Consider the following 26695-nt stretch of genomic DNA (forward strand, 5'->3'; position numbering starts at 1 on the left):
GATGACTAAATCGTATCTAATATAACTTTATTTATTTTGTATTATAGACTTCCAAACAAATCTCTTCTCATCCAACCTATAGTAAAGAGTATCCAATGCCTACACAAAAACAAGGTACTATTTTTTGGGGATGAGATTGCAGCCTATCAATTCACTACAAGTTGACATCACTGGGACTTGAGACATTTGTATCCCACGAGTTTCAAATGATCTCTTTGTGCAGGACATCCTTTAGTTCTTCTGGTGCAATGCATGCACGCACACCTTGCACCAGTAACCGCCATTACCGCAATTTTATTGCCCCACCAAGCAACAACACCATGGTGCTCGGCAGCATGACGGTGCCTCCCACTTTGTCAGGGCTGCAGGGAGCACGATGGTGACATCATGACATCACAACACGCTTCCTCTCCTGGCGGCTGTGGCTGGCGTGAAGAACCTGGGGTCTGGGCTTGGTGCACTTTTTGACGGCGTCCCCTGCTGGGCGCCTCAGTGCAGCTGTTTCCCTTCACTCGGCTCGTGTGATGCATCGGCACTGAGCAGCTGTTGTTCCTCACAGGCTGGGGCGTCTCCAACTTTACTGTGTGGGGTTATTCATTTCTAATATAATGTGGACCCTACTATATATTTCTACATAAGCGTGCGCAGCACATTTTATTAGGGGGTGCACCGTCGGAGGGGTGTGTATAGCACCGCCTTTTGGGCGTGTCTAGCACCATCTATTGACGGTCAATGCAATATAAAATATCCACCTTTGGACCAATCCTAATAAAGCAGATAAATTGTCAGATGTTGTGGTGTGCACCAAACAAACACCCCTGATGGCACTCACTGCAATTACAGTGCTCCTCCTCAGCCTGGTCTGGCTCCCCCTCTCTTTCCCCTGCAAGCTGCAGCAGCTTATTTACAAGTCAGTCACTCACTGACACTGACAGTCGCAGACTAGTACTGCTGCTGCAGGAAAAACGAGTGACGTGTCAATACTGCTGCCGACCTCCTGCCAGTATTGAATTTGTCTTCCTAAAAGGAACGCTGGCTACATGCTGCTTCTCATCAGTGGCTGGCGTTGGCATAGCATAGAAGGAGAGAGGTGGGCATGTAGCGGGTGTGACGGGTGGGTGTGCGAGCAGCATGACGTAATCACGTCACATCACGCTGTCTTTGTACATGGAGGTGGAGTCGGGAGTTTGAAAGCCGGTGGCAGTGGCACCCTTCATTAACCCAGGCGTCCGGTCAGTAATGCAGTCCTGACAGGGTGCAGCGCAGAGGGGACAGTAATCAGCCTGCTCGGCTATCGCTGCATCAGGCATGTGAGATCGGGCTGCCAGACATTAGGGGGTGCCTGTGCGCACCAGGCACCCCCCCTGCGCACATTTATGTATTTCTATCATTATGAGGGAAATACTATATATTTCTATTGTAATGTGGACACTACTAAAGATTTCTATTATACCGGGGGTATATAACTATATATTTCTATTATCATGAGGTCAATATTATATATTTCTTTTGTTATGTTGACATACTATATTTCTCTAACGTCCTAGAGGATGCTGGGTACTAGACGGGCTCCGCAGGAGACATGGGCACTTTAAGAAAGACTTTGGATTCTGGGTGTGCACTGGCTCCTCCCTCTATACCCCTCCTCCAGACCTCAGTTTTAGACTGTGCCCAGAGGAAGATGGGTGCACTGCAGGGAGCTCTCCTGAGTTCCCTGCTAAGAAAGCATTTTTGTTAGGATTTTTTCTTATTATCAGGGAGCACTGCTGGCAACAGGCTCCCTGCATCGAGGGACTGAGGAGAGAGGACAGACCTACTTAAATGATAGGCTCTGCTTCTCGGCTACTGGACACCATTAGCTCCAGAGGGAGTGGAACACAGGTTCGTCCTGGGCGTTCATCCCAGAGCCGCGCCGCCGTTCTCCTCACAGAGCCGGAAGAAACGAAGAAAGAAGACGTCTAAGGCGGCAGAATCCTTCGGGTGCTTCACTGAGGTAACGCACAGCACGGCAGCTGTGCGCCATTGCTCCACTACACCTCACACACTCCGGTCACTGTAAGGGTGCAGGGCGCAGGGGGGGCGCCCTGGGCAGCAATAAATACCTCTCCTATGGCAAAATAACCTATATATATATGTACAGGTGGGCACTGTACATGTATATAAAGAGCCCCCGCCATATTTTACAAACTTTGAGTGGGACAGAAGCCCGCCGCCGAGGGGGCGGGGCTTCTCCCTCAGCACTCACAGCGCCATTTTTTCTTCACTGCACCGCTGAGAGGAAGCTCCCCAGACTCTCCCCGGCTTGACACACGGTGACAGAAGGGTTTTAAAGTAGAGGGGGGGTGAGGGGGGGGCACATAATTGGCAAATATATATACTACAGCGCTACTGGGTAAACATTCTGTGTTTTTCTCCTGGGTCATATAGCGCTGGGGTGTGTGCTGGCATACTCTCTCTCTGTCTCTCCAAAGGGCCTAAGGGGATTCCTGTCTTCAGAAAAGAGATTCCCTGTGTGTGTGGGAGTGTGTCGGTACGCACGTGTCGACATGTTTGACGATGAAGGCTCGCCTAAGGAGGAGGGGGAGTGCATGAATGTCGGGTCGCAGTCGGCACTGCCGACACCGGACTGGGTGGATATGTGGAATGTCTTGAATGCTAATGTAAATTTATTGCATAAGAGATTAGACAAGACTGAGGCTAGGGATCAGTCGGGTTATCAGATCCCAGTGGCACCGGGACGTTCTGGGTCTCAGAAACGCACATTATCCCAGATCACTGACACAGATACCGACACAGATTCAGATTCTAGTGTCGACTATGAGGATGCAAAATTACAGCCAAATGTGGCTAAAGGTATTCGTTACATGATTGTTGCGATTAAAGAGGTTTTGCATATCACTGAGGAACCCCCTGTCCCAGACACGAGGGTGCACATGTATAAAGAGGAAAAACCTGAGGTCACTTTTCCGTCCTCATTTGAGCTAAGTGAATTGTGCGAAAGGGCTTGGGAATCTCCAGACAGGAGATTACAAGTTCCCAAAAGGATTCTTATGGCGTATCCCTTCCCACAAAAGCATAGGATACGATGGGAATCTTCGCCTAAAGTAGACAAGGCGTTGACACGCTTATCCAAGAAGGTGGCACTGCCTTCCCAGGATACGGCTACCCTCAAAGATCCTGCTGATCGTAAGCAGAAAGTTACCATAAAGTACATTTACACACATTCCGGTACTATTGTTAGACCTGCGATGGCATCGGCCTGGGTTTGTAGTGCTGTCGCAGCATGGACTGATTCCTTATCTAATGAGATTGATGCCCTAGATAAGGATACCATTCTAATGACCCTAGCGCATATCAAGGATGCTCCAGAATAAATGCTATGTCTGTTTCTGCTAGGCGACTCTTGTGGACCCGACAGTGGACGGGGGATGCTGACTCAAAGCGGCATATGGAGTCGTTGCCGTACAAGGGGGAGGAGTTGTTTGGAGAAGGCCTCTCGGACCTGGTCTCTACTGCTACAGCTGGTAAATCTAATTTTTTACCTTATGTTCCCCCGCAACATACTAAGAAGGCGCCTCATTATCAAATGCAGTCCTTTCGTTCAAATAAAAGCAAGAAGGTACGGGGATCGTCCTTTCTTACCAGAGGTAAAGGCAAGGGAAAAAAGCTGCACACAGCTAGTTCCCAGGACCAGAAGTCCTCCCCTCTGTCTGCAAAATCCACCGCATGACGCTGGGGCTCCCCTGGGGGAGTCGGCTCAGGTGGGGGCACGTCTTCGAATTTTCAGCCACATCTGGGTTCGCTCACAGGTGGATCCCTGGGCAATAGAGATTGTTTCTCAGGGATACGGGCTGGAATTCGAAGAGATGCCTCCTCGCCGGTTTTTCAAATCGGCTCTGCCGGCTTCTCCGTCAGAGAGGGAGATGGTGTTATCTGCAATTCAAAAATTGTATCTTCAGCAGTTGATAGTCAAGGTTCCTCTTCTCCAGCAAGGAAAGGGGTATTACTCAACCCTGTTTGTGGTCCCAAAACCGGACGGTTCGGTCAGACCCATTTTGAATCTAAAATCCCTGAACCTGTACTTAAAAAAGTTCAAGTTCAAGATGGAATCGCTCAGAGCGGTCATCGCCAGCCTGGAGGGGGGGGGATTGGATTGTTTCCCTGGACATAAAGGATGCATACCTTCATGTTCCGATTTTTCCTCCTCACCAGGCGTTCCTGAGATTTGCGGTACAGGACTGTCATTACCAATTTCAGACGTTGCCATTTGGGCTTTCCACGGCCCCGAGAATTTTCACCAAGATGATGGCGGAAATTATGGTGCTCCTGCGCAAGCAGGGTGTCACAATTATCCCATACTTGGACGATCTCCTCATAAAGGCGAGATCCCGAGAGAAGTTACTGAACAGTGTGTCACTGTCTGTGAGAACGTTGCAGCAACACGGCTGGATTCTCAATATTCCAAAGTCCCAGCTGGTTCCTACAACGCGTCTGACCTTTTTGGGCCTGATTCTGGACACAGAACAGAAAAAGGTTTTTCTTCCGATGGAAAACGCTCAGGAGCTCATGACTCTGGTCAAGGACCTGTTGAAGCCAAAAAAGGTTTCAGTGCATCACTGTACTCGAGTCCTGGGGAAGATGGTGGCATCTTACGAGGCCATTCCCTTCGGCAGGTTCCATGCGAGGACTTTTCAATGGGACCTACTGGACAAGTGGTCCGGGTCTCATCTACAGATGTATCAAAAGATCACCTTGTCTCCCAGAGCCAGGGTGTCTCTCCTGTGGTGGCTACACCTCTTAGAGGGTCGCAGGTTCGGCATTCAGGACTGGATCCTGGTGACCACGGACACAAGCCTCCGAGGTTGGGGTGCAGTCACTCTGGGAAGAAATTTTCATGGTCTCTGGTCAAGTCTAGAGACTTGTCTCCACATCAATATCCTGGAGTTGAGGGCCATATACAACGCCCTCCATCAAGCGGAGGCATTACTTCGGGACAAACCTGTTCTGATTCAGTCGGACAATGTCACGGCAGTGGCTCATGTAAACCGCCAAGGTGGCACAAGGAGCAGAGTGGCCATGACAGAGGCCACCAGGATTCTTCGCTGGGCGGAAGGTCATGTAAGCGCACTGTCAGCAGTGTTCATCCCGGGGGTGTACAACTGGGAAGCGGACTTCCTCAGCAGACACGACCTGCGTCCGGGAGAGTGGGGACTTCATCAGGAAGTCTTCGCACAGATCGTGGGTCGGTGGGGACTGCCTCAGATATACATGATGGCGTCCCGGCTCAACAAGAAGCTAAAGAGGTATTGCGCCAGGTCAAGAGACCCTCAGGCGGTAGCGGTAGACGCTTTGGGAAACCATGGGTGTTCAGATCGGTCTATGTGTTCCCTCCTCTGCCTCTCATACCCAAGGTGTTGAGAATAATAAGACAAAGAAGGGTGAAAACAATCCTCATTGTTCCAGATTGGCCACGAAGGACTTGGTATCCGGATCTGCAAGAGTTGCTCACAGAAGATCCGTGGCCTCTTCCTCTAAGGCAGGACCTGCTGCAGCAGGGGCCCTGTCTGTTCCAAGACTTACTGCGGCTGCGTTTGACGGCATGGCAGTTGAACGCCGGATCCTAGCAGAAAAAGGTATTCCAGAGGAAGTCATTCCTACCCTGATCAAGGCTAGAAAGGACGTGACATCGAAACATTATAACCGTATATGGCGAAAATATGTTTCTTGGTGTGAGGCCAGGACTGCTCCTACGGAGGAGTTTCATTTGGGCCGTCTCCTTCACTTCCTTCAAACAGGAGTGAATTTGGGCCTAAAATTAGGGTCCATAAAGGTTCAAATTTCGGCCTTATCCATTTTCTTTCAAAAAGAATTGGCTTCTCTTCCTGAAGTACAGACATTTGTGAAGGGAGTGCTGCATATTCAGCCTCCTTTTGTACCTCCGGTGGCGCCTTGGGATCTTAATGTGGTGTTAAGTTTCCTTAAGTCACATTGGTTTGAACCACTCAAAACGGTGGAGTTAAAATATCTCACTTGGAAGGTGGTCATGTTGCTAGCCTTGGCTTCGGGTAGGCGAGTCTCGGAATTGGCGGCTTTATCACATAAAAGCCCCTATCTGGTTTTTTCATGTGGATAGGGCGGAATTGCGGACTCGTCCTCAATTCCTACCTAAAGTGGTTTCATCCTTTCATATGAATCAACCTATTGTTGTGCCTGTGGCTACGCATGACTTGGAGGATTACGAGTCCCTGGATGTGGTCACGGCTTTGAAAATTTACGTGGCCAGAACGGCTAGAGTCAGAAAAACAGAAGCACTATTTGTCCTGTATGCAGCCAACAAGGTTGGCGCTCCTGCTTCAAAGCAGACTATTGCTCGCTTGATCTGTAACACGATTCAGCAGGCACATTCTACGGCAGGATTGCCATTGCCTAAATCGGTTAAGGCCCATTCCACTAGGAAGCTGGGCTCTTCTTGGGCGGCTGCCCGAGGGGTCTCGACATTACAGTTGTGCCGAGCAGCTACTTGGTCGGGGTCAAACACCTTTGCAAAGTTCTATAAGTTTGATACCCTGGCTGAGGAGGACCTCCTGTTTGCTCAATCAGTGCTGCAGAGTCATCCGCACTCTCCCGCCCGTTTGGGAGCTTTGGTATAATCCCCATGGTCCTTACGGAGTCCCCAGCATCCTCTAGGACGTTAGAGAAAATAAGATTTTACACTTACCGGTAAATCTATTTCTCGTAGTCCGTAGAGGATGCTGGGCGCCCGTCCCAAGTGCAGACTTCTTCTGCAAGACTTGTATATAGTTATTGCTGACATAAGGGTTATGTGTTGGTTAATCGGTTGAACCGAGGCTATGTTGTTGTTCATACTGTTAACTGGGTAGTTTATCACAAGTTATACGGTGTGATTGGTGTGGCTGGTATGAATCTTGCCCTTGGATTAACAAAATCCTTTCCTCGTACTGTCTATCTCCTCTGGGCACAGTTTCCCTAACTGAGGTCTGGAGGAGGGGCACAGAGAGAGGAGCCAGTGCACACCCAGAATCCAAAGTCTTTCTTAAAGTGCCCATGTCTCCTGCGGAGCCCGTCTATTCCCCATGGTCCTTACGGAGTCCCCAGCATCCTCTACGGACTACGAGAAATAGATTTACCGGTAAGTGTAAAATCTTATTATTTCTCTTATACCAGGGGCACTACTACAGTATAATTCCTACTATAATGGGGCATTGCTGTATGTTTTTATTAAATTGGGGGCATTACTTCTGTTATACCAGGGGCACTACTACAGTATATATTTCTATTATACTGGGGGATTTACTATATATTTCTGTTATCCTGGAGGCATTACTATATATTTCTAGCCTTGCCTTCAGGGTGCAAAGAAAAGGGGCTGTGTCTTGTGGCCATGGCCCTACAGTCTTGTAGCCACTCCCCATAGTGGTGAATAAGCACGCCCCTTCATGGCATGTGGCCACGCCCATTTTCCGCTGCGAACACTCATTACCACTAAGAAAATATTTCTACTTGCACCACTGTGGCTCAAGTTCCTCTATAGAAACAACATGGCGGGTGATTTTCCAGCAGTGGAGTGTACCATGTTGCCGATGATAAACAGAAAGTCATTAATGTTATGCTGAAGTAACACAAGCTCTATACTCATGGCCTTGATACATCTCTGTTTGAATCTCTCAGCCACTGGTGGCTGGATGGTCAGGAGCTAAGGCAACAGATACAGAGGTCTATGTACTAAGCTTTAAAAAAAGATAAAGTGGACGGAGATAATGTACCATCCAATCAGCTCCTGCCATGTTACAGGGTGTGTTTGAAAATTGATATGAGATGGTTGGTTGGTTGGTAGGTACTTTATCTCTCTCCACTTTATCTCTCTCCAAGGCTTATTACATAGGCCCCGTAGTTTTCTCTAATGTATAGTATTTCATAGCAATTTCCTCATGCCATTTGCAGTCCAAGAGGTATACGTTCAGGATCCCAGCTGTCGGGATCCCGGGAGCCAAAATCCCAACGCCTGATTCCCGACAGCTGTCAGTACACCAATGCCGGAATCCCAACCAGGTCAGCATCCTGGGATACCGGCAGCTGGAATAGGTACAGTATGTACCTCACCCCTGTCAGGATTGTGAACATCAGGATCAGTTTGGTGTATGGTGATTGTATCAGCCTTTAAATTGTGAGAATATATTTCTGAGATACAGGGAGAAATGTTTACTAAAGTGTGGTTTTCACTCTGTGTCAAGGAAATTGGTTTCTTGTGGACTCTGCACAGCAGACCTGGCCAAAAGGTAGATCACTGTTAGTCTATAGGGCATCCAACTTAACAAAAACAAACCTAGGATGGCTTCTGAGGCCTCATAAGCCCAGCTGAAAGTACTGTAGTGCATTGTGCAGATGACTTAATAAAGTCCCCCCTGTGCTGTGGGGAACTCAGAAACCTCTGCAAATCCAGTACTAGCAGAGAGGTCAGGAACAGGCTCAAAGACACGCTGCTACATCTTTGGGCAATCACGCTGCCAGCTCCCTGCTCTATGCTGCAACTGGAGAGCACTCTGCTGGGAGTTGTAATCTATTGTCACCCTGTGACAAAATACATCCAGGGCACGCTGTATGTGAAAGATCGTAGAGCAAGGGATCACGAAGCAGTGTCCTCGCTCATATACCAGCAGAATCAGACACATGCACCCATTGTGTGCATCCAGGCTGCCGGCTCCCTGCTTACAGGGGTACCCTTGATGTTCAGAACATATGATGAAACAGATTGGGTGATTTGGTGATTGCAGTATTGGCTCCTTGAGTCTGGATGGTGTCATAGATTATTTTACCAAACTGGATTACACTATATTATGTTGCCTGTTCATATTTCTGATTTTGAGATTTGTCTGTGGAAAAAGAAGAATTCTTTCTGGAACATGTTGTTGGAGTTGGCAGACCTTTAGTTTCAGATTAGCCTATTTTTCCTTTGGTACAGGGCTAAATCGCTTTTCAGGTGAATACATGTCATGGTGTTGATTGCAGAATTTTGCACTAGGAGGTGCTCTTGCTCCCAGCAGTATCCTGTCCCTTACAACAACATATACTGTAACCATATTCCCTTAAGGATAGTTACATTTAAGATTACAGGTTGATTCCCAAAACAAAATCATTTATAGGAAAATGGCTTCAAACATTGTAATTTCCTTTTAAGGCATGCCACAATCCACTTATACCTGTAAATTCAATATAGGTTCTATATATATTAGATACTAGATTTTCCATAGTTCATCTCAGCAGGCGTTCCAGACGTTTGGTATGTCAGGTGTTAGACATTTCAGAATATTTCCTTTCCCCTTTTCCTTAGTTGTTTTGGTATTTTATACACATTTCATGTAACTTCACATTAACAAATCATTTCATAAACTTTATCTGTCTAGACAATGTACATGTCCTGAAAGCAAATAGTTTTATTTATGACCTTAACATTTATAATATTTCATGAAATAAAATTCTGCTAATTATTACTGACTGCTTTTGACAAGCAAATTTGTTTTATATTCTCAACATTAAAATGAAAAATAAAGCATAATTTAATAGCTATGCTGAAGGCTGTACTTAATTTACAATGAATCACTGCAATGAAAGTATTGTAATTGTTGTGGCCAACGTATTAAACACAACAAATTGTCCAGTACAGCTAAGAATAAATTATTTAAAGAATATAGGGGCTGATTCAGACCTTTACGCTGATGTGCAAAAATCTGTCAGGCTCCGGAGCCTCACCTCCGGCGGGTGCTTCCGTGGGTTGCTGTCCCGCTGGTTGGCGCTGCTGCGGCGGCAGGATCTCCCTGACGGATGTGCGGCTGCCAAGGGCCGGGGGCTGAGGGTCTGGAGAGCCGGGCGCTGCGGCGGGGATCACTGCGGTAAGGTCCTCTAGTGGTGACACAGTTTAGTGTGTCAGAGACAGAAGCTGGCTAAAGCTGTGTGCTAACAGCTAAGTATGTCTCCTGTGCTGGGGGCAGCCATGTTGAAGACCAGAGTATTACCAATGAAGTTCCCAATCTGTGTACAGCCAATCCTGCGTGTTCTCCCCTTACAAAAGGGGGCTGGCTCAGAGGGAGAGTGCCAGTGCTTCAAGTTACCTCTTTGTGAAAGGTTCTCCAGCTCTGTGCTCCCAGGTTACTTCTGGTTCCCTGGTCCTGGTTGCTCTTATCTATCGGTTACCTAAACGCTGCTGCAGTCCTGCTGTCTAAGTATGTGACCGCTCGTGGAAGCGCTCACGGGGTTCCAGGTCATAGAGGAGCTCCAAGAGCTAACGGCGGTTCCCGCAGACGTCTTCATTTCTTCAAAGTCCAAGTTCTTCAGCCTCGTCTTTCAATCACAAACCACAGTCTTCATTTCTTCAAAGTCCAAGTTCTTCAGCCTTATCTTTCAATTTCAAACCACAGTCTTCATTTCTTCAAAGTCCAAGTTCTTCAGCCTCATCTTTCAATCATAAAACACAGTCTTCAGTTCTTTACCGGAGTTCTTCAGCTTCGCTCTTCAAGTCATTTAACCATAGACTCTAATTATTCCAGTTTCTTCTATTTCTCCAAAATTCGTGTACAGCCTGATTATTCATTACACTACAGTTATATTCCTACAGAGTCCTCCTTTTCTTTACGCCCTACGGCCAACGTTAACACTTAGTTTGGCTTCCACCCCATGAGGAGGAATTACATTCAGCCACCTCGTTTACTCTCCTCACAGGTAGCTGTCCCTTCAGCCAAAACTTGGGTTGTCGGAACCCCAACTTACGGCGAGCGTGACAAAATCGCTATGAAGCGATTTTCTGCACATCTGCGCAAGTGCATACGCTGTTACACACATGTACAATGTCCTAAACTGCATTCTCTTAAGAACGCAGTTTAAGACCTGGAGGGAGGTTGGGAACGGGGTGTTGACGCAGCATTTTGTGGGTATCATTGCTCCCCTTAAGGGGCGCTGTCCAGACAATGGAAGCGTGTCCGGAGCGTTGGAGGGGCAGGCTGCGGAGGCTGCGTGTGACATCACCCTAAACATGAGACCCTTAACATGGCAGGTAGCCATGTGCTTGGCTGCGCAGACAGAGAGCTACTTGAAACATGCGAAAGCATCACCGCCATGCAATGCTCTCACATGTCTGTAGGGGAGGGGGTGGATCCGTCATGCGGGGCAGATTTGCCCTGTGCTGGGCGTCCCCCCGCATGTCAAAGAAATTGATCGTAGATGTGCATTTTCTCGCACATCTACGATCAAGTCTGAATTAGACCCATAGATAAGCTATATAATATAATAAACTGACAAAGTCACATAATATTCTAGGTATGTGCTGTAAATGGGCAATACACTGCAGAACAAGTATTACACTGCTCAAAAAAATAAAGGGAACACTAAAATAACGCATCTTAGATCTGAATGAATGAAATATTCTTATTAAATACTTTGTTCTTTACATAGTTGAATGTGCTGACAACAAAAAATCACACAAAAATTATCAATGGAAATCAAATTTATTAACCCATGGAGGTCTAGATTTGGAGTCACACTCAAAATTAAAGTGGAAAAACACACTACAGGCTGATCCAACTTTGATGTAATGTCCTTAAAACAAGTCAAAATGAGGCTCAGTAGTGTGTGTGGCCTCCACGTGCCTGTATGACCTCCCTACAATGCCTGGGCATGCTCCTGATGAGGTGGCGGATGGTCTCCTGAGGGATCTCCTCCCAGACCAGGACTAAAGCATCCGCCAACTCCTGGACAGTCTGTGGTGCAACGTGGCGTTGGTGGATGGAGCGAGACATGATGTCCCAGATGTGCTCAATTGGATACAGGTCTGGGAACGGGCGGGGCAGTCCATAGCATCAATGCCTTCATCTTGCAGGAACTGCTGACACACTCCAGCCACATGAGGTCTAGCATTGTCTTGCATTAGGAGGAACCCAGGGCCAACCGCACCAGCATATGGTCTCACAATGGGTCTGAGGATCTCATCTCGGTACCTAATGGCAGTCAGGCTACCTGTGGCGAGTATATGGAGGGCTGTGCGACCCCCAAAGAAATGCCACCCAACACCATTACTGACCCACTGCCAAACCGGTCATGCTGGAGGATGTTGCAGGCAGCAGAACGTTCTCCTTGGCATCTCCAGACTCTGTCACGTCTGTCACATGCTCAGTGAGAACCTGCTTTCATCTGTGAAGAGCACAGGGCGCCAGTGGCGAATTTGCCAATCTTGGTGTTCTCTGGCAAATGCCAAACGTCCTGCACGGTGTTGGTCTGTAAGCACAACACCCACCTGTGGACGTCGGGCCCTCATAGCACCCTTATGGAGTTTGTTTCTGATCGTTTGAGTAGACACATGCACATTTGTGGCTTGCTGGAGGTCATTTTGCAGGGCTCTGGCATTGCTACTTCTGTTCCTCCTTGCACATAGGCGGAGGTAGCGGCCCTGCTGCTGGGTTGTTGCCCTCCTACGGCCTCCTCCACGTCTCCTGATGTACTGGCCTGTCTCCTGGTAGCACCTCCATGCTCTGGACACTACGCTGACAGACACAGCAAACCATCTTGCCACAGCTCGCATTGATGTGCCATCCTGGGTGAGCTGCACTACCTGAGCCATTTGTGTGGGTTGTAGACTCCGTCTCATGCTACCACTAGAGTGAAAGCACCGCCAGCTTTCAAAAGTGTCCAAAACATCAGCCAGAAAGCATAGGAACTAAGAAGTGGTCTGTGGTCACCACCTGCAGAACAACTCCTTTATTGGGGGTGTCTTGCTAATTGCCTATAATTTCCACCTGTTGTCTATTCCATTTGCACAACAGCATGTGAAATTGATTGTCACTCAGTGTTGCTTCCTAAGTGGACAGTTTGATTTCACAGAAGTGTGATTGACTTGGAGTTACATTGTGTTGTTTAAGTGTTCCCTTTATTTTTTTGAGCAGTGTATTTGCAGGGCTGTTTCTAGACAATTTGGCACCCAGTGCGAGCATTATAAAAATTGCCCCCACCCCCTTAGACATATTGCCCGTGATACATTATGCCCTACAGTAAAGCTTCTAATTACTTTTAAACTACCTGCTCATTGCCAGGGGCTTCATGTGCTGGGTGTCATGCTCATTGCCAGGGGTTTCGTGCGCTGGGTGCCATGCTTGTTGCCAGGAGTTTCATGCTCTGGGTTCCATGCTCATTGCCAAGTATAATGCTCATTGCCAGGGATGTATACATGCTGGTGTATACTGATTGCTGATATACTGATAGGTCACTGAATGCGTCTCTGCTGTTTCATCTTGGATGTCATTTCGCCACCTCAAACTTAATAGTTCTAAAACAGAGTTAATTACATTTACACAACGGCCAATAGCAGTTACCAACCTGATATTTATCTCACTGTTGAGAACTCTACAATCAACCCTACACCACAAGCTCGCTGCCTAGTTGTCATCCTTGACTCAGAACTGTCCTTTGCTCTCCACAATTAATCTGTCTCAAAATCATGTTACGTGCATTTAAGAAACATATCTAAAATACGATCATACCTTACACAAGACACTGCTAAAAGTGTAATCCATGCTCTCATTATCTCCCGCATTGATTATTGCAATAGTCTTCTTACTGGTCTTACTAAGAAGAGACTCTCCCCATTACAATCCATTCTGAATGCAGCTGCGAGGCTATTATTCCTTGCTAGATGTTCATCGTCTGCAGACCCGCTATGTCAGTCACTCCATTGGCTACCTGTTTTCTACTGTATTCAATATAAAATACTGTTACTTACACACAAGGCTATTAACCATACTACATCACCATACATCTCTTCGCTTATCTCAAAATATCTCCCAACCCGGCCCCTTAACTCTTCACAAGATCTACGTCTCTCATCCACACTCATTACTTGCGCCCATGCACGATTAAAGGACTTTCTTCGGGGTGCACCCACTCTGTGGAATGCCCTACCACGTTCGCTGTAAACTCACCTATTCAGACAAGTTTATCAAATTCCAGAACCGCTCACATTACCTTCATAGCTTTCCTATATATATATATATATATATATATATATAGATATATCCTTACAGTACAGTCCACACCTATCCCACACATATTTTATTTCTTCACTCTCTCTGACCCTGGTTCATCACTGCTGTGATGTGATATCATGCAGCCCACCAAGATCCTTCGCAATCTGGTATCCTTGTGTATGAATGCCTATTTCCCATAGATTGTAAGCTTGCGAGCAGGGCCCTCCTACCTCTATGACTGTTTGTTTTAACCCAGTTTTGTCTTTTAATTGTGTCCAGTTGTAAAGCGTAACGGAATTTGCTGCACTATATAAGAGACTGTTAATAAATAAATATAAATAAATATCCTGCTCCCCCTCTTCCCGCCCATAGTACTCAGCTCGGGGGCGGAGTTTCTTGAAATTATACAGTTGCATTATGATGTCACAACCCAACCATGTCATTCTGCAAAATTCCGTCCCCCCCCCCCCCCCCCCCCCCGAGTGAAGTACTATGGGAGGGAGGAGGGGGAGCAGGGTAGGAGCCACAAAGTGCGGTGGCATGACATGATAGATTTGTCAGCTGGACAATCATTAGTGCTTCTCTGCATTATACACAATCCTGAGAAACAGACATGGGGCTAAATATTTTTAGAAAACTCAAAGCAGTGACACTTCCAGCGACTCCAAACTGATATGCTGCTTTTTACATTTTCCAGTGTTATTGAATGCTATAAGTTCATGTGTGCCTTGTACATACTGAGAGGTGCTCATGTCTCTTCTACCCCTATGCCACCTAAAACCCGTGTTTGACCCGGGTAACTGAATACGGGTTTCAAACCATGTCACAATGGCTTGAAACCCTATTCACACCGCAGGCTGGACCCAAGTTAGTGGTGGGTCTCCCTCTGCAGGCACTTGAAGATGACATCATCTTGTCTGCTCGCCATAGGGTTTTTTACGGGACCCGCGTCGGATGCACCCTTGCTTGGATCCTTCCTGGGTCTGAACCTTGTAGCTTCCTGGATCAGATTCCCAGGTAATTGGGCCTGGGTTATTTTTCAGGGATCTTTTTCCACTGAACTACCTGGGTAGACCTGGCATTAACTCAGATTGTCACGGCAAAGGAAAAAGGGTACAACGTACAACAATAATTGGAGTTAGCATAAAGACATTGGTATAATGCATAATATAAAGTTTTAAGAGGGGGCAGGGGTGACAGCGAAGAAAGAATCCCCCCTCAACCAAAATAATCCCACCACATTAAGAAAATCTTGCCCACATCTCTTTCATATACCTGTTCTGTAATGATCCTTGACATTACATTATGCACCCACTAACCACTGGGGTGGAGCATCAATACACTGCAAGATGAGGGTGATTATAATTTAACACAATGAAGTGAGCTGAATGATGGCCAGTAGGATCAGACAGTTTGATAACCAAACTAAATGATCAAGCTGTCTGTGAACGTTTGCCATTTGGAGTATGGCAAGCTTAAATTTTGGGTTCCAAATGTAGTAAACCTGTGGAGGTAATAAAATGGTTGATAGTTATGCTATCGATAGTCAAAATGTCAACAGTATAATGTTGAGTGCAGATTATGGACACTGGTCTGGAATATGTTATTTCAGGCTTTTTTTATGGCATCCACATTAGAACTGTAAACATTATGTTTTGCCACCATGTTTTCAATTTCCATTGCCAACACAGAATAAAATGATTGAAATAATGTTATTCCTGTGATGGCATTTTGCACTCAACATTTATGCTGTCGACATTTTAACTGACTGCGAAACTGTCGACAAAACATACCAATCCTGTAAAAGTGTTATAGCAACATATTCACAATAATATAGAAGCATTTGGAATCTAAATTGTAAGGAAAGAAACATTCGTGGTTGTCAGCGGATGAAAGAAGGTGGCAGTACTAAAAAGGTATCAGTACTCACCTACAGTTACACGTTGATACAGCATGTATAATAACTTCCACACTCTCTATGTGCAGATTACTTATTTTTGTAATTCTAAAATAATTTCATTGATTTCTTCCTATCTCTGACACTAGTTATTAGTATTAAACATTAGCCTATTTATTAGCTGATACCACGTACAGTACTAATGAGCGCAGCCACAAAAAACAACAACAAAATAAACACTGCTTGTAGATTATTGTGAAGGAAAAAAAAGACGTGCTTGGAATACTAGGACACCTGTGAAGTACACCACAGAAAGTGGCCATGTCATAAACTACAGTATAGTCCAGTGGTTCTCAAACTGTGTGCCGTGGTACCCTGGGGTGCCTCGGGACACTTGCAGGGGTGCCTCAGGTTGGTGTTGCAGGACCAATTCAAACTATTTATTGTCAATGTAATAGACAAAACCAGTGCTGGTGGCTGCCAATCATAAAATATATGGACAAACAGAAGCACATCTTGTCCCTCACCACATAATTGAACCTAAGGATGACATATAAACAAAATGTACTTAATTTAATATTTTTTTCTAATTTCTTAATAAGAAACTTTTGGCCTAGGGGTGCCGTGAAAAAAATTCTGATACTCTAGGGCGCCGTGATTCAAAAAAGTTTGGGAACCTCTGGTATAGTCTGAAGCAAGCTTTATCGCAGATACCATTTTCTTTCTGATTTTAAATTAATATAAATGATGTATAGGCACATCCACAGTCATGCTGCAATGCAGCTCCTAATACCGTCTATGCTACTACGTATACGTACACTATTTTAGTTTTGTTAGGATTTTGGGCCCAATTCAGATCTGATCGCAGCAGCAAATTTGTTAGCTAATGGGCAAAACCATGAGCACTGCAGGGGGGGGGGGGGGGCAGATATAACATGTGCAGAGAGAGTTAGATTTGAATGGAGTGTGCTCAAACTGAAATCTAAATTGCAGTGTAAAAATAAAGCAACCAGTATCTGCCTTGCACAGAAACAATATAACCCACCCAAATCTAACTCTCTCTGCAAATGTTATATCTGCCCCACCTGCAGTGCACATGGGGGGGTCATTCCGACCTGATCGCATGCTAGGTTTTTTCGCTTTGCTGCGATCAGGTCAGAACTGCGCATGCATATGCACCGCAATGCGCAGGCGCGTCGTACGGCTACAAAGCGGATAGTTGCTGTGCGATGGATTGTACAAAGAATCCATTCGCACAGCCGATCGCAAGGAGATTGACAGGAAGAAGGCGTTTGTGGGTGCCAACTGACCATTTTCTGGGAGTGTTTGGAAAAACGCAGGCGTGTCCAAGCGTTTGCAGGGCGGGTGTCTGACGTCAATTCCGGGACTGAACAGACTGAAGTGATCGCAAGGGCTGAGCTACTCAGAAATGGCCCAAATTGTGTTTGCATCTCTCAGCTGCAAAAGCGATCGCACCCTTGCACAGCAAATATACACTCCCCGCTGGGCGGCGACTATGCGTTCGCACAGCTGCAAAAAAAAAAGCTAGCGATCGATCAACTTGGAATGACCCACACGGTTTTGCCCATTAGCTAACAAATTTGCTGCTGCGATCAGATCTGAATTAGGCCCTTTGGCTCATTGGACATGTTCATCCTATTAGCCAGCCGGGTGTGTATTGCGTGACCGGCAGTCTGGAGATAGCCATCCAGCTCCAGTGCTAAGCAGAAGGTTTCAGCACCAGGGACAGCAGCATGCCTCTCCAATAGGTAAACGTGCTGCGCCCGCCTCCCGCACTCCTCCCCCCGTTCTATACGCCAGACGCTCGTTTCTGTGACGTCACAAAGCTGCTAATCGGTGCGTTTCAGCGGGATCCTGGCTACACTAGCGCATGAGCAAACCGCAGGTAACCGGGTCACCGTGACATATATTACCGGGCACGGCCAGCGTCGTTATCCCTTTGCATGCCCCGTGTTCTAGCTTTCACTATTTAAAACCAGTCATAGAAACGGCAGGAAATGATCGAATGACTCTGGTCCCTGCCACTTGCATCAGTGTGTCTGTGTGCGGTTTTGTAAAGGTTTATGTTGATAAACGTGGCAGCTAATATTAATTAATATTAATACCCATTAGTGTGCTGCGGGAGAGATTCAGCATAAGTGCTTGAAATACTACTGGGTTTCCTTGTTCAAGGTTAAATGATAGCTTGGCTGTAACTGCTAACCATTACTTGAGAGAACTATTGGAATAGCATATGGTTAACCCCTTCCCTTCGTGACCTCTGAGTCTAAGCGATATTTGCATTGTGCATACACACACACACACACACACACACACACACACACACACACACACACACACACTGCAGTGCACCAACACACACACACACACACACACACACACACACTGCACTGTTCTGTTCCTGCACAGACAGGGTTACATTGCACTGCTCCAGCATACACACAGGGTTACACGGTACTGCTCCAGCAAATTCACATAGAAGGTTACACTGTACTGGCCCGACACACACACATGCACCAGGTTACGCTGAACTGCTCCAGCATACACACACACACACTGAGTTACACTGCACTGCTCCAGCACACACACATGCACCGGATTACACTGAACTCCTCCAGCACACACAGACACGCACAATGGGTTACACTGCAATGCTCTAGAACAACCACACGCCCATACACAGGGTTACACTGCACTGCACCAGCACACACACATGCACCGGGTTACACTGAACTGCTCGAAAACACACACTGGGTTACACTGCAATGCTCCAGCACACACCCATACACAGGATCACACTGCACCAGCACACACACAGGGTTGCACTGCACTGCTTCAGCAGACATACACTGGGTTATGCTGCAATGCTCCAGTACACACACATGCACCGGGTTACACTGAACTGCTCCAACACACACACACGGGGTTACAGTACACTGCACACACACTTACTGTACGTGTATATCTGTCACCGACTTCCCCCTACCTTTCCGGACTTGCAGCGTTGATCCACAGTGTCAGCCAGGGCTCCCCTCCTCTGTTTCTGAATCGGCATACACACCCACGACACTGACAGTGGATAGCATGTGTGTGTAGCTGCGCCGTTTATGTGTGTATCCAATTTTGGTCAGCAGATCTCCAAAGCATCCCAGCGGAGCGGGGGCTGCACCTCTTCCCTGCGCCGTCCTGCACTGCATATCGCCTTGCATCGGCGCCTCCTTTCATTTCGCGCCCCCTTAGCCCCCCCCCCCACCTAGTTGAGGCTGTGTTATGACTACTGTGAATGTCTTCAAAATATACATTGGAATAAATATAATCAATTTATATTCTGTATAGGGAGTATGGTGGAATAAAAGCTACATCGGGCTTTATTTGCATAAATTTAAAACTGCACTCGTAGTCCGTGTGAAGCCTGGCGTGCTTTTTTTTCACCTCCAACTCAAAAAGCGGGCACTGCTTCATACATAAAACACATAGTCTGTGTAATGTTACATGATATAGATACAATATAACAGAAATTTATCTATCCTTCCTTCAGAAAATTGTGTCAGTAGATACTTTTTAGCACATTTATTAAAATTGAACTACCAGTCGAGTTTATATTAAATATGGATTTTGTATTCTGAAGAAAATACGTCACAAACTTTCATTATAGTCATATCCCGTTTTGGGACCTCCTAGATGGCCATATAACCCTCAGATGTTTACCTTTTATTTAAAAAACAATAGTGCTGATGCATAGGAATAGATCATTTTATAAGGGGTCCACTAGGAGCCATGGGCATTTTAAGAGTTTAATAGTGTGGGCTGGCTCCTCTCTCTATGCCCCTCCTACCAGACTCAGTTTAGAAAATGTGTTCCGGAGGAGCCGGTCACAGCTAGGGGAGCTACTGAGGAGTTTTTCTAGTTTTATTATTTTAAGTTTGTTATTTTACAGGAGGCTGGTTGGCCCCAGTCTGCCTGCTTCGTAGGACTTAGGGGGGAGAACGGCCCAACTTCCTAAAGAGTTAATGGTCCCGTTACTCTGGTGACAGGACACTGAGCTCCTGAGGGAGTCATTCGCAAGCCCCACCACGGCGAGCGTACCCTCCCGCAGCACGCCGCCACCTCTAACAGAACCAGAAGAAATGAAGAGTGGGGAGTACTGCGCCGGCGTCCCAGTTAGTGGGTCACCGGTGGGTATGGCGGCACAAGGGTAGAAGCGCAGCGCCGGGTGGCTCAGAAATCACGTGTGTGTGTGTGTGTTAGACGCTACTGAGGGGCGCGCTGAGCCACCGCTGACACCCTACACTGGCTAATCGTCTGACGGGTTCTAACCCGCTGTCAGACACTAAAATGCCTCAGGCCAGAATAAAGAAAATGTGGGAAGACGAGCACCATCAGTGAGATCCGTGCACGGCTTCATTGTGTACATTATTTTAAGTGTTGAAATAGTTAAAATTAAAAGAAAAAAATTGTGTGGGGTCCCTCCTCCTAAGCATAACCAGCCTCGGGCTCTTTGAGCCGTCCCTGGTTGTAGAAATACAGAGGAAAAATTGTGTAGGGTCCCCCCATATTTATACAACCAGCACCGGGCTCTGCGTCTGGTCCTGCGGCTTTGCGCTCCTAGCCTGTCAGGAGGAGCGCACTGGTTAGTATGGAGGAGAGCGCTCCTCCATTCTACTCAATGATGGGAACTTTGCGGTCTGCGGTTAACCGCAAAATTAATTAGGGTCACTCTTGGCTCGGAGCGCACAGCCAATCAGGAGAGTGCCATTACGTGGCGCTCCCTGATTGTCTGATGGGACCTTCAGTGACAGAAGTCACGGGGGGTCCCGGCATTCGGGGAAAGGGGTTCCATGTGTAAACATGGAACCCCTTTAGTTGCGTGGATCGGGTTTCCGGTTTGTTTTTTTGTTCAAATCCGTGGACTACATTGGATAAGAAGAGGACAGATCTACACTGGATTGTTTGTAAGTATAATTTTTATTTGACAGGTACCCCGTGGATTCTACTGGACAAGGGGACAGAGGGGCTCCGTGGGACAATAGGTAAGTATGTGAGTGTGTAAGTGTGCATGTGTGTAAAATAAAGCTTTACTGTCACTGTGTGTGTGTGTGTGTTGTGTTTTTTTTTGGGGGGGGGTATTTTTTGTTGTTGTAGAACTGCAGGTACCAGCGGGCCTGTTTCCCCCCCGCATGCTGGTACTTATGGTTCTCCAAGTACCAGTTTGCGGAGGAGGGTTGGTGGGACTTGTAGTTCTTCAACAAAAAACAATATTCTTATTTTTACACAGAGGCTATCAGCCCCCCATCCACCACCCAGGGATGGGGGGGACAGCCTCGGGCTTCATCGCTGGCCCTTGGGTGGCTGGAGGGGGGGACCCCTTGATTTATGGGGTCCCCACTCCAGGGTACCCCGGCCATGGGTGACTAGTTGGGGGGGGGGTAATGCCCTGGCCGCAGGGACCAATAGAAAAGTGTCCCCCGGCTGTGGCATTTTCTCTCTGGCTAGTGGATCCCGGTGCTGGTTTAAAAAATTCCGGGGGACCCCTACATCTTTTGTCCCTCGTATTTTTGGAACCAGGACCGGACGCAGAGCCCGGTGCTGGTTGTATAAATATGGGGAGACTCCAGGCATTTTTTTTCCCCTTTATTTTTACAACCAGGGCCGGCTCAAAGAGCCCGAGGCTGGTTATGCTTAGGAGGGGGACCCCACGCATTTTTTTTTACATTTTTAAGCTAAACAGACCCTTTCACACAGATAAGCATGCACAGATCTCACTGATCCGTGCATGACTATCCAAACACGCCAGGAAAAAGCAGGTCTATTTTTTTTGCTGTTTTTTTTTTACGATTTGCAAAAAAATACAACCGCAATTGAACATTCAGGGACAAACACCACAACACGAATGAATAGTAAATTCCCGTGTTGTATGAACAAACAGCTGCGTTTGACTGATGGTCTATTCATTCATATTTCTGCCCTCTGCCGTGAAAACCATTACGAATAGCCCCAACACTGCCGAGATTTGTGCTTAGTAAATTCCCGAGATGACACGTAGGAAAAAAAAAATTTGGACAAAATCGGGACTTTAGTAAATAAACCCCCTGGAATCTGATTGGTTGCTATGGGCAACATCCCATCTTAAGTAGAACTCCCATCTTAGTAAATTTAGCCCATGATTCGGTGTCCTGCTTCTAAGCAGACAATTGCTCGCCTGATCAGGCTGACTATCCAGCATGCTTATTCCATGGCAGGATTGCCGATTGCAAGATCTGTACAGGCCCACTCGTTTCATTGGGTTCTTCCTGGGCCGCTGCCTGGGGTGTCTCGGCTCTAGAGCTTTACCGAGCGGCTACTTGGTCTGGTTTGAACACGTTTGCTAAGTTCTACAAGTTCGATACTTTGGCCTCTGAGGACCTAAAGTTTGGTCAATCAGTTCTGCAGGAACCTCAGCACCCTCCCTCCCATACTGGGAGTTTTGGTACAACCCCATGGTACTAATGTGGACCCCAGTATCCTCTAGGACATAAGAGAAAATAGGATTTTAAATACCTACCGGTAAATCCTTTTCTCGTAGTCCGTAGAGTATATTGGGCGCCCGCCCAGTGCTTCGTGTTTCCTGCTTCGTTACTTGGTTAAGTATTTGGTTCAGCTGTTGCTGTTCATGTTCAAGTTTGGTTAGCATGGCTTTCCTTTTGTTGTGTGTGTGTGTGTGTGTGTGTGTGCGTGTGCGTGCGTGTGTGTGCTGGTTCAAATCTCACCACTGTCTGTGTGTGTATATCCTTCTCTCTAAGATTGTCCGTCTCCTTGTGCACAGTTTCTAGACTGAGTCTGGTAGGAGGGGCATAGAGGGAGGAGCCAGCCCACACTATTAAACTCTTAAAGTGCCCATGGCTCCTAGCGGACCCGTCTATACCCCATGGTACTAATGTGGACCCCAGTATCCTCTAGGGACTACGAGAAAAGGATTTACCGGTAGGTATTTAAAATCCTATTTTATATGTATGTTTCTGCAGCCTCACTTTACTGCACTCAGCCTGCGTTTGCATGCCACTTCCTGCCCTGTTCCGTATCTCCAGTCAAAAGGAGATGCAAGTCTGCAGATGTGTGAATTAAGTTTGTGAGCATGCATAGTGCAAAGTTGTACAGTTGAGGCTATGCAAACTTGTAATTTCAACTACAAATAGGGCCAGCACACAAAGAAAGAGACATATACTGTATGTGAAATTACATGTCAGCAGACACTTCATTAGATGTTAAATGTAACATGCTATAACAAACAAATATGATGATAATTCATCAAAAAGGTACCATAAGCAATTGCGCTATAACCAGTAAAAATCCATATATACTTTCACCCAGCCGTCTTTTGCTGAAATTCCACAATCCTGGTCACAGTGTTGCCCCAGGTACATGTAAAATAAACAACAATAAAGGCAATATAGTGTAGTATTTCCAATATCAAAAACTGTCCATTATAGAAAACCAGTCAGTGAACAAAGGAGGAAAAATCGTGAACACTTGTATGGAAGATTTTCTTCCACCAGTTGTTGCTCCCCTTCAGACGCTAGGAAAATACACCACTTGTACCAAAATCATTCATAGACGCTTACTTGTAATGTGCCCTACACACTCAGTAACTGACCGCCAAGCTGCCCCCGATGGCTGATACGGGGGGGGGGGGGGGGGAGGGGTGACAGGGGAGTGAAGTTTCTTCCAGGTTCCATAGCCCTGCATGCTAATATGAACGAGATTGTCCATATTGGCCTGCAGGTATGAACAAGCCGGCACCAACGATGAACCAGCGCGGGACCGCGCACCGTTCATCGTTGGTGCCTACACATTGAAAGATATGAATGGTATCTCGTTCATTAATGAACGAGATATTTCATATCCTTCAGTAAAATCTTTGTGTGTAGGGCCCTTTATCCTGCTGTGCAAATGTACGTAAAGGTATCTTTTCCACTCCTATACCATCAGTGGTTTATGGGTAGATGCATACATATACGTATCCAATGCCAAGTAATTAAAACCAAGTTCAAAAATTAAAACAGGTACATTTCCATCTTTTCCACATCAGCTCAATTAGATCAAGTTATAGCGTAGTCACCAATTCCTGGAGAGTGGAATCCCGGGATAATCCCACATTCCTGATGGTTCTAGACTAAAACCGTGCTCGCAAGGCAGATGTACCTAGTCCCCTTGTCACTTCTTCCAAAAAGTTTTTTCATTGATAAAGATGCCAAGAGCGTCAAAACGCATTGGAAAAAGTGACCAATGGGACTTACGGATTGTGGACTTTCAGCAAAAGACGTCGGGGTTTAATGTATATCTGTGTTCTTACTGGTTATAGCGCAATTGCTTATGGTACCTTTTGATGTAATATACAATTTATGAGACAGGTGACTCATCATTACCTACACAGTAGAAGTGTAACCATTGCCATTCCAGTTGTTTACATAAATATGATAATGACACAGGAAGGCACTTGGGGCTACAAATGAAAGCTTGGAGAGGGCCACGTGTTACTTGCCCCTGAATTAAATTAATACCCAAAATGTATGTACAGATGTAATTCTCCAATAATATGGGAATGTTTTATTATTTTTCTACAAGTTGTGCAAGTAAATATACAGGCCATGTAATCTCTTTTACTGTGCCAGTTGACTTGATAGCCCGGAGGCCTAATGTGTCTGCCTGGCATATCCAGTATCTTTAGGAGGTTCAGAATCACTTATCCTAAACCATGGGTCTTCAACCCGTTTTTCAAAAGTAATTGGTTCATGAATAGCTACAAAATCACCAGAAACAATATGGGGTATATTCAATTGGTGTCGAAAACTGCCGTCCGTCTGACAGCAGTTTTCGACTTTTTAAGGTCGAAACGTGATTTGACCTATTCAGTGCTATTTGACAAGTCGAGGAATTCGACTTGTCGAAAAGCACGTGGATCGGCGGAATAGCTGCCGATCCACGTGCTTGTGTCAAAAACCGTTTTGGCCCCCTTTTCGACCATCTCTGTCCGACATAAAAAAATGTCAGACTGAGATGTGGGACCCGAGAGGAGGAGAATGGGGGCGCCACAGGGAGACGGGGGTCAGCCGCGGGCATACGGTGGAGATCAGCGCTACGGTAGCGCTGCAGCAGGATGTCACACAGCCGCGCCGCTCATGGCAGCTTTCACCCGGCTCCAGCAAGTGATGTCACGCTTGCTGGAGCCGGGTGGACACTGCCATGAGGTCGGGCGGCTGTGTGACATCCTCCTGCAGCGCTACTGTAGCGCTGATCTTCCCTGTATGCCCGCCGGCTGTCCCCGCTGGTCTCCTCGCAGCTTGCCCCCCCCCTCTCCTCCTCTGCGTCCCTCATCTCAATTCGACTTGAAAAAGTCGAATTGAGATGAGATTGAATAGGGGTTGTCGGATCCATTCCGACAAATACATGTCGGAATGGATCCGACGCCAATTGAATATACCCCTATGTATCTCCACAAGTTGTTTTTTTTTTCATGTTGAAGGTAAAAATCACCAGATGTAGTTGGCTGAAATGTTTAAAGTCAAAGAATATATGCCACAAAAAACAAAATCTACTCTGGCCAGCAAGATAGCCTAGCACCTTGTTAAAAGACATGTGATATTTAACTTTGTCCAGTGTCCAGAGTGCCGCCTCTCTCCATACTCTGCATACTTAGGGGTGCAATCCCCTTAAGGAGGGCACCGGAGTGCAGATATACATGAATAGGTCAGCGGAGTGTCTGGGCGTTTGGAGATATATATGTATATACAGGTTGAGTATCCCTTATCCAAAATGCTTGGGACCAGAAGTATTTTGGATATCGTATTTTTCCGTATTTTGGAATAATTGCATACCATATTGAGATATCATGGTGATGGGACCCAGTGGCGTGCGGTGAGGTTAGTGGCTGGTGAGGCACTGCAGCCATAATGTCTGTTGAATCCCGCCGATGACTCCTACCGCCGCCGAGCCAATGCCGACTACTGCTGCTGCCCCATTTTGGGAGGGTACTGTGTCTAGGGGGCCAGTGGACAGGGTAGTGTCCCTGGGGTCAGGGGGAGGAGGTGGTAGGGTGGGTAGTGTACTGTATGTACCCGCTGGCCTGGGGGTGTACTGTATGTTCAAGAGGCTGGGGGGGAGGATGTGGGGGGGAGGGCGGATTACGGGTATGTTCCAGAGGCAGGAGTGTTAGTTTGGGTGGGTACTGTACTGTGAGACATGGAGCACAAGCTCCATACTCTCCGCCACTGCTGGGGGGCAGGGTGGGAGGAATAGTGGGAAGCAGGATGGGAGCAGTAGAAGTGCAGAGCAGGGGGTGGGATGGGAGTAGTCATGGTGAAGAGCAGGGAGCAGGCTGAGAGTAGTAGTAGTGAGGAGCAGTGGTGGGGAGCAGGGGGCAGGATGGAAGTATTAGTGGAAAGTGGGAGACACGATGGGAGTAAGAGTAGTGCAGAGTAGGAGGGCAGGCAGGGAGTAATAGAAGGGGGCAGGATGGGAGTAGTGGTGGGAAGATGTGGGAGGGATGAGAGTGGAAGGGACTCGGCGAGCATAACTTAGAATAAGCTGAGCAAGGATCTTACCTCCTCTTTAGCTCCTGGGTCCCAGCCACCGGTGCTCTCTCCATACTGACAGCAGGCTCACACAGGACCGGCAGACACTCGGACATCCGGAGTGGAAGTGATGGGTCCCTCTTCTCCGGTAGCTCATACCTGACTTTTTCCTGTGTGATCCAGGGGAACTTGGACACGGGGGTGGA

The 26695-nt window shown here is 46.9% G+C and overlaps 1 protein-coding gene across 4 annotated transcripts in view; it reads left to right on the forward strand.

The window, feature by feature from the left end:
- OGDHL (oxoglutarate dehydrogenase L) overlaps positions 1 to 26695 on the forward strand; it is a 245586-nt gene that overhangs the window by 53804 nt on the left and 165087 nt on the right. Inside the window, exon 2 of one of the 4 annotated variants that reach the window (XM_063958855.1) lies at positions 48 to 114. The exons of 1 other annotated variant lie outside the window; for it this stretch is intronic. The gene's annotated coding sequence lies outside the window, so the exon portion shown is untranslated. Of the gene's footprint in view, positions 1 to 47; positions 115 to 17720; positions 17828 to 26695 lie in introns of those variants that run through there. 2 more of the 4 variants (XM_063958854.1, XM_063958858.1) reach the window with 2 other exon arrangements.

Source organism: Pseudophryne corroboree, chromosome 3 (genome assembly GCF_028390025.1).
Source record: "Pseudophryne corroboree isolate aPseCor3 chromosome 3, aPseCor3.hap2, whole genome shotgun sequence".
NCBI lineage: Eukaryota > Metazoa > Chordata > Amphibia > Anura > Myobatrachidae > Pseudophryne > Pseudophryne corroboree.